Raw genomic sequence first — 13,233 nt, 5'->3', positions numbered from 1 at the left:
TACTTCTACTCCACATTGTACTGGAGGCACAAGCTTTGCAATAAGGCAAGGCAAAGACTATAAAAAGGCATATAAAATAAGCATATATATAATTATATATATTTGTATATTTTATGTATATTTACATATTTTATATTTTATATATAATATATATTATATATTTTATATATAATTATATATGTATACATATACATATAATTATACATATAAATGTATATGTATACATATATACATATGTATATATGTATACATATATACATATATACATGTATATATATACATATATACATATATACATGTATATATATACATATATATGTATACATATGTATATGTATATGTATATATGTACATATATATGTATATATGTATACATATATACATATATATATAATAAGCCATGAGATGAAAGGTACAACATAGCATATGTACATATATATGTATATATGTATATATGTATACGTATATATGTATACATATATACATATATATGTACATATATACGTATACATATATATACATATATATATAATAAGTCATGAGATGAAAGGTACAACATAGCATATATAGCACATATAGTCAATGGTATTGGGATAGCATTGTATGGTTACAGATGGTGGTTACACTTGAGCATAGCATAGCATAACATATTGAGTTGTTAAATCACTGTATTGTGCACATGAAACTAATGTAACATTGTATGCCAATTATACTTTGAAACAAAAGATGTTTTCTTTTTTCCCAGTTTTATTCAGATGTAATTGACACATAGCACTGTTTAAGTGTAAAGTGTACAGCATGTTGACTTGACATATATATTATGAAATGACTACCACAATAAGTTTAGTTAACATCCATCATCCCATTTACATACGATAAATAAATAAATACAGACATACATAAATTTAAAAAATGAATTCTTACATACTAACAGCAATTAGAAATAAAATATTAAAACTTTTATTTACAATCATGACAAAAACAATATACCTAGTAATAAATCTGACAAAAGATGTTCAAGTTCTATATACTAAAACAGAACACTGCTGGGAGAAATTAAAGAAGATCTATATAAATGGAGAGAGATGTTTCTGAACTGGAAGACTCAATAACATTGTAGATCTCCCAAATCGATCAATAGACTCAACATAACCCCAAACAAAATTTTAGTAGCTTTGACGTACCAATTGACTATCTGATTCTAAAATTTATTTGAAAGTACAAAGAACCTAAAATAAAATAACCAAATCACTTTTTTGAGATAATCATATGGTTTTTATTTTTTCCCTTGTTAATGTGATGTTATTGATTTGCAAATATTGAACACCTCTTTGTCCCTGGAATAAGTTCCACTTGATCATCATGAATGATATTTTAATGTACTGTTGGATTTAGTTTGCTAATATTTTGTTGAGGATTTTTGCGTCTGTGTTCATTCGAGATATTGGCCTGTAGTTTTCTTTTTTTTGTAGTATCTTTCTTTATCTGTTTTTGGCACCAGGGTAATGCTGGCCTTCTAGATTGAATTTAGAAACTTTTCTTTCTCTTCCATTTTTTTGGAGTAGTTTGAGAAGAATAGATATTAATGTTCTTTAAATGTTTGGTAGAACTCACATGTGAATTTTTTGTTTGAAGTCCACTTTTTGATTATGGATTCAATTCTTTTGCTAATAATTGGTCTGTTCAAAATTTCTATTTCTTTTGCTTCAGTTTTGGAAGGTTATATGTTTCTATAAATTTATCCATTTCTTTAATATATCCATTATTAATATATTTAATAATATTCTCTTATAATCCCTCTTATTTCTGTGACGTTAGTTTTTATTTCTCCTTCCTCATTCCTTATTTTATTTATTTGAATCCTCTCTCTTTTTTTCTTGATGAATCTGGCTAAAGGTTTTTCAATTTTGTTGATCTTTTTAAAGAACCAGCTCCTGGTTTCATTGATCTGTTCTATTATTATTTTAGTTTCTATTTAGTTTATTTCTGCTCTAATCTTTATTATTTTTCTTCCTTCTACTGATTTTTGGCTTTGTTTGATGTTCTTTTTCTAGCCTCTTTGTGTTTAAGGTTAGGTTGTTCGAGATTTTTTTTTTCTTGGGGTAGAAACTTCCCTCTGTATAAACTTGTATTGGTATAAACTTCCCTCTTAGAACAGCTTTTCCTGTTCAAAGATTTTGGACCACTGTGTTTTCATTTTCATTGTCTCCACATATTTTTTAATTTCCTCTTTCATTTCTTGGTTAACCCATTCATAGTTTAGCAGCACGTTATTTAGCTTCCACATATTTGCGTTATTTCCAGATTTTTTCTTATGATTGATTTCTAGTTTTATACTGTTATGATTAGAAAGATGCATGATATGAATTCAAACTTTTTGAATTTATTGAGACTTATTTTGTGGCCTAACATGAAGTCTATTCTGAAAAGAATGTGTAATCTGCTGTTTTGGGATGGAATATTCTGAACATATGTGTTACTGTTAGGTCCACCCGGTCTAATGTGTCATTCACATGTGTCAGCCATCGTTTCCTTGTTGATTTTCTCTCTGAATGATCTATCCATTGATGTAAGTAGAGTGTTAAATCCCGTAATATTATTGTATTACTGTCAATTTCTTCCTTTATGTTTGTTAATAGTTGTTTTATGTATTAGGTGCTTTCATGTTTGGTGCATAGATATTTACAATTGTTATAGATATATAAAATTATCAACAAAAGCAATTTTTAAAAGAAAAAAGTTCTATCCAATTTCAAGACTTTCTACAGCACTGTTTAATACAATTTTCTATGATAGTTGACATGTGCTGTAATTATGTGTTGTACTATGTAGTAGTCTCTAGTTACATGTGGCTGTTAAGCATTTTAAATGTGGCTCCTGCACTTAAATAACTGAAATTCTAATTTCATTCTATTTTAATTAATTTAAATTTAAATAGCTAGGTTAGTGGATACTATATTGAATAGCACAAACATATTATAAGAGGCTACATTAATCAGGACAGTTTGGTATTATCAAAAAGAAAGACATAGATCAATGGAATAGATAGAAGTCTAGAAATAGGTCAATGCATATATAGTCAACTGATTTTCCACAAAGGAGCCAAAGTAATTCAATGAAGAAAAGGAAAGCCTTTTCAATAAATGGTGCTGGATTGACTCAGTATCTTCAAGGGAAAAAATAAGTATTGATTTAAAGCTCTTGGTAGAACCAATAAATATGGGCAAATATTTAAAAAAGAGTTTCACCAACAAAGCAACATAATAATACTAATACCTAGTTAACATAACACTTATGTGCCAGACTCTGTGTTAGTGATTTACCTTTATTAATTAATTTAATAGATTTAATGTAGTATTTAAGGGCATAGATTCTTGAATCAGAATGTTTGGGTTCACATTCTGGTTCACTCTTCACTCATTTTATAAGCTTGGGTAAGTTTCTTAATTACTCAGTTGCACAGATCCCTCATCAATAAATGAGGATAATAATAGCACCTATCTCATAGGAGTGTTGGGAGGATTAATAGCACAGTACATTCTTAGTGCTTAGAAGGGTGCTTAGCATTTAGTAAGAGCTCAATAATGTAAGCTGTTATTATTTTCTTTGGAAGAAGGTAATGTTGTATAAAAGCTGAGATGAACATTGATGCTTTCATTTACTTATTTGTCAAATAGGTATGCATTAATATCAGTCTTATATAACTCATAAGGTTGTTCATTCATTCATTCATTCAAGAAATATTTATTTATTTAGCACCAGTTATTTGCAAATACTCTGATAATGGGGATATAATTATGAACAAGATGTATGACATCTCTACCTTCATGGGGGATGTGGACAACAAATATAAGTAATAAACATGTAAGTAAATAATAATATATAATTTAGAAGTCCCTGAAAAAAAAATAAAGCAGGTAAGGATATGAGAAGTGACTGGGAGGAGGTGGAAGGGTAGTTAGAGGAGGCTACCTGTGAGAAGATGGCATTTGAACAGAGATATGAATTAAGTTAAGGAGGAACTTCCCAAGCCAAGAATTGGTGTAAATAAATTCTAAACAGAGGGAACATCAGTGTAAAGGCCCTGAAGTGGGAACACACTTGTAGAGTTTCAAGGACAGAACAAAGCCAATGTGTCTAGTGAAAGACAGAAGGACTGGTAGAAGATGTTGGAGACATAAGCTGATCAGATATAGAAAGGCTTGCAGGATTTTTCCTGAATGTGGACAGTTTTGTAATGGGTACACCATTATCTTATTCACAATATTAAAAGGAATTTCATTGAGAGTAGAATACAAGGAGGCTATAGTAGAGGTAGGAAGATGTGTTAGGAGATTCCTGTAGGAATCCAGTTGATAGATGTTGGTGGCTTAGAATAGAATGTTAACAGAGGAAATAAAAAGAAGAGATGAAACAGACATATATTTTGAATATATAGTCATCAGAACACAATGAGAACTGGGTTTAGAGCATGGAGGAAGGTGAATTTAGAATTATCTCTTAACTTTCACTTGAGAAACTAGATTTATGGTGATTCCATTTCCCATGAAGAAGATTGGAAAAAAACGGGTTGGACATATTTATTACAAGATGCCTACATCTCATAGGAATACAAATGTCTATTTTAGTAGAAAAAATTGTAGCTTGAACTGGGATGGTGGTGGTGAACTTGTGATAAATAGACAAACTGGAGGCATTTTCAGAAATGGGTAAATATTGTTAATATATTGGATGTTGATGTGAGGGATGCTGAGATGTCATAGATGATACCAGTGTCTGGTTTGTATGGCTAGATGGATGGGGGTGCTTTTGAATGGAGCAGGATCATGAATTCCATGCTGGATATTTAAATTTTAAAATGCTTGTGGGGCGCCTGGGTGGCGCAGTCGGTTAAGCGTCCGACTTCAGCCAGGTCACGATCTCGCGGTCCGTGAGTTCGAGCCCCGCATCAGGCTCTGGGCTGATGGCTCAGAGCCTGGAGCCTGTTTCCGATTCTCTGTCTCTCTCTCTCTGCCCCTCCCCCGTTCATGCTCTGTCTCTCTCTGTCCCAAAAATAAATAAAAACGTTGACAAAAAAAAAATTTTTAAATGCTTGTGAGACACCCAAGATGTGATGTCGAGCAACCAGTTGTATACATGATTCTAAGAATATAGATTTGAGTATCACTGAAGTGTACAAAGTACTTGAAACCATGGCTTAAGAAAATATTATCTAGGAAGAGAATATAAAGTTATAAAGGAAAGGGGCATAGGACTGAGCCTAGAGGGATTCCAGTATTGAAAGATTAGGTAAAGTAGGCAAAGCCTGGAAAAAAAGATGCCAAGAGGTCCAGTGACATAATTTATGTGGAAAATAGTTTACAATTTTTAGAGGTCCAGGCAAATGATAGTTTTGCTTGTTTTGTTTTGTTTTCATTTTATTTATTTTAGAGAGGGAGAGAGAGAGAGCCAGAGACAGGGCAGAGGGAGAGAGAGAGAGAGAGAGAGAGAGAGAGAGAGAGAGAGAGAGAGAGTCTCAAACAGGCTCTATGCTCAGTGCAGAGCCCAACCTAGGGCTCAATCCCACAACCCTAAGATCATGATCTGAGCCAAAATCAAGAGTCAGATGCTCAACCGACTGCACCACCCAGGCACCCCAAATGATAGTTTTAATCATTAAATTAGATTTAATTCTCTCAAATGGGTATATGAGTGCCTCCAGATGTAAGTGCTGATTGAATCAAGGGACAATGCCCAAGGATAAATAATGATACATTTTCCTTTAATATGAATTTTCCTCAAAGGTTAAGTAATTTTAGTGTGTTATTTTTATATAGAAACAGAGAACTATTATACAGTAAAATGGAAGAATCAAATCAGTTTAAAGATTATAATTTTATTTTTGAGAGACAGGAGGGGCAGAGAGAGAGGGAGACACAGAATCTGAAGCAGACTTCAAGCTCCGAGCTGTCAGCTCAGAGCTGGATGCAGGCCTTGAACCCATGAACTGTGAGATCATGATCTGAGCTGAAGTTGGACACTTAACCGACTGAGCCACCCAGGTGCCCCTGAACAGCTATTCCTTAATCCAAGGCTGAGGTTTGTCGCTTCCATGATTTAGAAAAACACTCAGTTGAGGAATATGCATGAAGACAAAATTACCAATTCAGTTTTATTTTGTATTAGGGAAAAGAATAACTAATAGTTTATTCAACAAATATTTATTGAAGGATAGAACTAGGTGCTTTGTAGGTATATAAAGATGATTATGTGAACCCTATCCTCAAGAAGCTTATCAGTTTGTAAAAGAGATATATCTTCATATCAATAATAGTAGCAGTGACAACAAAAACATTAAGGAATTAGTAGGGCAGAGAGGGGTGGGAGGAGGAGGGGAGAGAAAAAGAGGAACAGAGGAAGGGAGAGAGAAAGGTAAAGAGAAGGAATAATGGGGGCTGGGGGAGATGGACTTGTCTTCTGAATGATGGAATTTCAGAGCACACTTTCAGCTTTGATAAAAGAAGGGTTGCAAGGATGAATTCAGGGGAAAAAAAGAGACACATCCTTAGTGGTTGTCAAAAGATGAAAACTGAAAAAACTCACATTATTACCTTTTCTCTATAAAGTAATACGCAAGGTCATCTGTAAATAGTGGACATTGGAATTTAAGAAAAGAGGAGGTTTTCAAATTGCAGCATGGGAGGTAGTACTGGTAACTGTGAAAAATGAGCGAAAGCAGGATTTTACAAAATGTAATCTTACAGAACACCCACAGCAGAATCACCTGTGGGTATTTGGTAAAAATGTAGAGTCCTCAGTCCTATTCTAAACCGAGTATTCAGATGAGGTCACATAACATGAAGTTGCATATGGAACATTCAACTAATTTGAATGTTGTATTAAGACCAAGAAATAAATAAAATCTGTCTTTAACATTAATGGCCAATAATAGAAATATATTTACTCCTGTGACTTATGAGGAGGTGACAAAAAGGTGGGAGGTGAGAGAAGAGAAAATATGATAAAGAAGTTGAAGAAAGAGTGGAAGAAGAAGAAAAAAGAAGACAAAAGGTAAATATTGGGGAATTTGAGAGAGATACAAGAATATAAGACAGAAGCAGAATTGGAAGCAGGAAGGGAAAAGAGGTATACAGTTACACAGGGAGAAATCGAAAAATGTGAGAAGGGTCTAAGTAGATTTTAAGGAGAGCCTGCTTTTTAAATTAGCCTTCAGAATAAATTATCATGTTCTTTCCACCTTCTTTGCAATTCTGGCTAGCAAATTTGCTAGCCTTTCTCACAGCTAGGAATTTCAGCTAGCAATGTGTTGGCTAAACCATAGTGTTTCTTAGAGGGAATATGTCTCTCTGCAGCACTTTTTGCCATAGGATGGCAAAATCACCCCAATCTGGTGCTTTTGTGGATTTCCTAATCTGAGTAGCCACCAAGCTCAAACAACAGGAGATACTGGAAAATTCTGAGATAGGGGCTGTATCATGTTTGGTAACCTAAACTTTAGTCACATACAGATCATCAGGTCACTACTTTTCCTGTTGTTAATCACGTGTTACCTAGGTAATCAACTTTCTCTAACCTGAACACTGGATATCTAAATATATCATCATGCCTGACTTATATTCTTCTATAAAACAAGTTGAAATGAAACTCTGTGTATTGATGTGATGGTTTTCAATGGAGTTGGATGAGATTCGAAGAGGCATCTGTTGGAGGGGAAAGAGGAATTTCTTCCAGCAAGAGCTAGAGAAGGCCTGTGGCCTCTGCACACTTCACAGTCATGGGAACTCTCTTACCTCCATCATCTCTGTGACCAAAAAGACATTCCTCTCCTCTCCAAAAGCTTCAGTGTGTGCTTTCATGACTTTTATTATCATTTGATTTAATAAATATAAAGGTGGTTCCAGGGTGCCTGCGTGGCTCAGTCGGTTAAGTGTCCAACTTTGGCTCGGGTCATGATCTCGCGGTTCATGGTTTTGGGCCTTGCATCGGGCTCTGTGCTGACAGCTCAGAGCCTGGAGCCTGCTTCAGATTCTGTGTCTCCCTCTCTCTCTGCCTGTCCCCTGCTCATGCTCTTTCTCTCTCTCTCTCAAAAATAAGTAAACATAAAAAAACAAAAAAAACAACAAAAAAAAAACCAGATGCTTCCAATGGAATGGAGAAGCTAGTACAGGGTGTTTTTTTTTTTTCCTCCCAGAGATGGCCTCCGTAACAGCCCCTGAGCAATGTTCTCCCTTAAAAGTTTGTTTCTACATAGAAGAAATACTAGGCTATTTCTATAAATTCATAGAAGATAGCAGTCTTGGACAGAGCTAGATCAATTTTTTAAATGAGTCCTAATTGTGTATCGTTACAAAGTATTTGAGGCCAACTTGAAATTATATCAATATCCCTATATTGTATACAAAAATAAAGCATAAAAATAATATGAAAGTATAAAAACAATGATATGCTTTGGCCCAGCAATTCTCATTCCAAATAGATACCCATCACTTCTTGGCCTTTTGGCTAAGATCAAGTGTAGTATCTGTTTTTATCAGTTTAATATCTGATACCTCCTCTATCCAAATAGATACCCAAAGAACACCAAGCTACCACTAACAACTGCTGTTTATCTTTCTTCCTGGGCCCACGGCTCATATCTCTCAGTCTCCTTTGCAGTTAGGTAGACTCATGTGACTGAATTCTGGGTAAAGAAACATGGGAATAAGTGATGTTCACTACCTCAAGACCTGAGGTACAAGGAACCTTCCATACAACCCTCTAGGCACCCTCTCTCTCTTTCTCTATGTGGCCACTGAAATGTTACATTTATTATATCATTTAGCCTACTTTCACAAATACACACTTTACAACACTGAGAAGGAGCCCAAAGGGATTAGAAAGTAGAAACAAAATGGTTAATTTTTACTGATGTGATATTCTATATAGAACATCCAAGAGAACTCAATTATTCGAAACCATGGTAGAGCTCAGGTATATTGCTGAAAATGAGACTAATATTCAAAATTCATTTATGTTAAACCTCTTTCAAGCATCAAACTATAAAATGAAATAAAAAAGGTACTGTTTATAATATCAATAAACCTCTATGGCAATCAATACTAAATCTAATAAAAGATGTAAGAGAAAGCTTTATATGAAGAAATGTTAGAAAAGATTATTGAAATAATTAAGAAAATATGTGTGTTAAGGTTCCTCAAAGAAAAAGTACTGATAGGATATCTATAGGTATAGATACACATATGAATATAGGTAGATATAAAATATTATATTATATTATATATTGCATATTATATGTGTGTTTATTTTCTTACATTTCTGTAGATTAGCACAAATACAGGTCTCACTAGGCTAAAATCAAAGTGTCAGCAGGGTGGTATTCATATCTATGGGCTTTAGAGGTATAATTTCCTTGCCCTTTCCGGCTTCTGGAGACTGCTGGCATTCCTGGCTGATGGCCTTATTCCTCCATCTTGAAAGCCAAGAATATTGCATGTATCTTCCCAATCTCCTCTATCACATCTTTTCTCTCATGCTAATCGCAGCTGGGAAAGCTTCTCCCCTTTTAAGATCTAGGCATTAGATTGAGCCCATCTAGATAATCCAGAATAATCTCTACATATCAAAGCTTTAATTTAATCATATCTGCCAAGTTCCTTTGTCATGCAAAGTAACATATTCATAGGTTCCAGGGATCCGGATGTGAATATCTTTGGGGAGGAGTTTTTCTGACTGCCATACCACTTATCAAATTTTAAGTTATATTATATCAAACACTGTGGTACTGGTATAAGTCTACAAGGTTAGAGACCTACAAAAAACATCATGTGTACTTAGAAGTAGGCTTTTTTTGTTTTTTAAGTTTAGTTATTTATTTTGAGAGAGACAGAGCATGAGCAGGGGAGGGACAGAGAGAGAAGGAGAGAGAGAGAGAGAGAGAGAGAGAGAGAGAGAGAGAGAGAGAGAATCACAAGCAGGTTCTGCACTCAAACTCACGAACCATGAGACCATGACTTGAGTGCAGATCATGAGTAGTATGCTTAACTGACTCAACCACCCAAGCACCCCTCATATGTGCTTTTTATTTTTTTATTATTTTTTATTTCATTATTATTTTTTTAAATTTAAATCCAAGTTAGTTAATACATAGTGTAATACTGACTTCAGGAATAAAATTCAGTGATTCATCACTTACATATAATTTCCAGTGCTCATCCCAACAAGTATCCTCCTTAATGCCCCTCACCCATTTAACCCATCCCCACATCCAACACCCAACCCAAAAATCCTGTTTGTTCTCTGCATTTAATATTCTTTTAAGGTTTTTCCCCTGCTCTGTTTTTATATTATTTTTGCTTCCCTTCCCTTATGTTCATCTGTTTTGTATCTTAAATATGAGTGAAATAATGTGATATTTGTCTTTCTCTGACTTATTTCAATTAGCATGATGTACTCTAGTATCATCCACATTGTTGCAAATGGAAAATTTCATTCTTTTTGATCACTAATATTCCATTGTATATATATATACCACATCTTCTTTATTCATTCATCAGTTGATGGACATTTGGGCTCTTTCCAAAATTTGGCTATTGTCCATTGTGCTACTATAAATACAGGAGTGCATGTGCCTCTTTGAATCAGCACTCCTGTATCCTTTGGATAAATACCCTAGTAGTGCAATTGCTGGGTCATAGGGACATTCTATTTTTAATTTTTTGAGGGACGTCCGTACTGTTTTCCAGAGTGGCAGCACCAGTCGCATTCCCACCAGCAGCGCAAAAGTGTTCCTTTTTCTCCAGGTCCTTGCCAACATCTGTTGTTGCTTGAGTTGTTAATTTTAGCCATTCTGACAAGTGTGAGGTGATATCTCATTGTGGCTTTGGTTTGTATTTCCCTGATGATGGGTAATGGTGAACATTTTTCATGTGTCTGTTAACCATTTGAATGCCTCTTTCAGACAAGTGTCTATTCATGTCTTTTGCACATTTCTTCACCGGATTATTTGTTTCTTTGCTTGTTGAATTTAGTAAATTCTTTATAAATTTTGGATACTTTTTATCTGATATGTCATTTGCAAATATCTTCTCCCATACCATTGGTTGCTTTTTAATTTCACTAATTGTTTCCATGACTATGTGGAAGCTTTTTCTCTTGATGAGGTCCCAATAGTTCACTTTTGTTTTTGTTTCCGTTGCCTCCAGAGACATGTGAGTAAAAGTTGCTGCAGCTGAGGTCAAAGAGGTTGTTGCCTGTTTTCTCCTTTAGGATTTTGATGGCCTCCTGTCGTTCACCCACTTTGAGTTTATTTTTGTGTTTGGTGTAAGAAAGTGGTCCAAGTTCATTTTTCTGCATGTCGCTGTCCAATTTTCCCAGCATCATTTGCTGAAGAGACTGTCTTTTTTTCCTTGCATATTCTTTCCTGCTTTGTCAAGGATTAGTTGGCCATACGTTCGGGTGTCCATTTCCAGGTTCTCTATTATGTTCCATTGATCTGAGTGTCTGTTCTTGTGCCAGTACCATACTGTCTTGATGATTACAGCTTTGTAATACAGCTTGAAGTCTGGGATTTTGATGCCTCCAGCTTTGGTTTTCTTTTTCAGGATTGCTTTGGCTATTTGTGTGTTTTTCTGGTTCCATACAAATTTTAGGATGTTTGTTCTAGCTCTGTGAAGAATGCTGGTATTATTTTGATAGCGATTGCATTGAATATGTAGACTGTTTGGGGTAGCATTGACATTTTAACAATATTCGTTCTTCCAATCCATGAGCATGGAATATTTTTCCATTTTTCTGTGTCTTCTTCGATTTCTTTCATAGCTTTCTATAGTTTTAAGTGTATAGATTATTCATCTCTTTGGTTAGGTTTATTCCTAGATATTTTATGGTTTTTGGTGCAGTTATGGAATCAATTCCTTGGTTTCATTTCTGCAGCTTCAATATTTGTGTATAGAAATGCAACCCATTTCTGTATATTGATTTTACATCCTGTGACATTGCCAAATTCATGGATCAGTTCTAGCAGTTTTTTGCTGGAATCTTGGATTTTCCATATAGAGTATCATGTCATCTGTGAAGTGTGAAAGTTTGACTTCCTTCTTGCTGATTTGGATGCTGTTTATTTCTTTGTGTTGTCTGATTGCTAAGGCTAGGACTTCCCAAACTATGTTAAATAACAGTGGTGAGAAAGGACATCCTCATCCATTCCTGACAGGGGAAAATTCTCAGTTTTTCTCCATTGAGGATGATATTAGCAGTGGGTCTTTCATATATAGCCTTTATGATTTTGAGGTATGATCCTTCTATCCCTACTTTCTTGAGGGTTTTTATCAATAAAGAATGCTGTATTGTGTCAAATGCTTTTTCTGCATCTATTGAGAGGATCATGTGGTTCTTATTCTTTCTTCTATTAATGTGATGTATCACATTGATGGATTTGCAGATATTGAACCAGCCCTGAATTACAGCAATAAATCCCATTTAATCGTGGTAAATAATTCTTTTAATGTATTGTTGGTTCCAGTTTGCTAGTATCTTGTTGAGAATTTTTGCATCCATGTTTTTTAGGGAAATTGGTTGCTAGTTCTCCATTTTCATGGGGTCTCTGTCTGCTTTTGGAATCAAGGTAATGCTGACCTCATAAAATGAGTTTGTAAGTTTTCGTTCCATTTCTATTTTTTGGAACAGCTTCAAAAGAATAGGTGTTAATACTTTTAAATGTTTGGTAGATTTCCCCAGGAAAGCCATCCCTGGACTCTTGTTTGTTGGAAGATTTTTGATTACTGATGCAATTTCTTTACTGGTTATGTGTCTGTTCAAATTTTCTTTTTTTTTCCCGTTTCAGTTTTGATACTTTATATGTTTCTAGAATTTGTCTGTTTCTTCCAGACTGCCCAGTTTTTTGGCATATAATTGCTCATAATGTTATCTTATTATTATTTGTATTTCTGTGGTGTTGGTTATATTCTCGCCTCTTTTACTCATGATTTTATTTATTTAGGTCCATTCCTTTTTCTTTTTGATCAGTCTGGCTAGGGGTTTATAAATTTGTTAATTCTTTCAAAGAAACAATTCCAGGTTTAGTTGATTTGTTATACTGTTTTTATTTTGATATCATTTATTTCTGCTCTAGTTTTTATTATTTCACATCTTCTGCTGGTTTGGGGCTTTATTTGCTGTTCTTTTTCCAGCCATTTTAGGTGTTAGGTTAGGTTGCATGCTTGAGGCCTTTCTCCC

At 34.4% G+C, this 13,233-nt stretch overlaps 1 long non-coding RNA gene and 1 pseudogene across 1 annotated transcript in view; both read left to right on the top strand.

Moving 5' to 3' along the window:
* LOC109502399 overlaps positions 1-13,233 on the top strand; it is an 88,058-nt gene that overhangs the window by 31,688 nt on the left and 43,137 nt on the right. The gene's annotated exons all lie outside the window — the stretch shown is intronic.
* LOC111562201 lies at positions 8,483-8,594 on the top strand (annotated as a pseudogene).

The sequence above is a fragment of the Felis catus genome, chromosome C1 (assembly GCF_018350175.1).
Source record: "Felis catus isolate Fca126 chromosome C1, F.catus_Fca126_mat1.0, whole genome shotgun sequence".
Lineage (NCBI taxonomy): Eukaryota > Metazoa > Chordata > Mammalia > Carnivora > Felidae > Felis > Felis catus.
The sequence above is the reverse complement of the archived record's forward strand: the minus strand, read 5'-3'. Positions and strand labels throughout refer to the sequence as shown.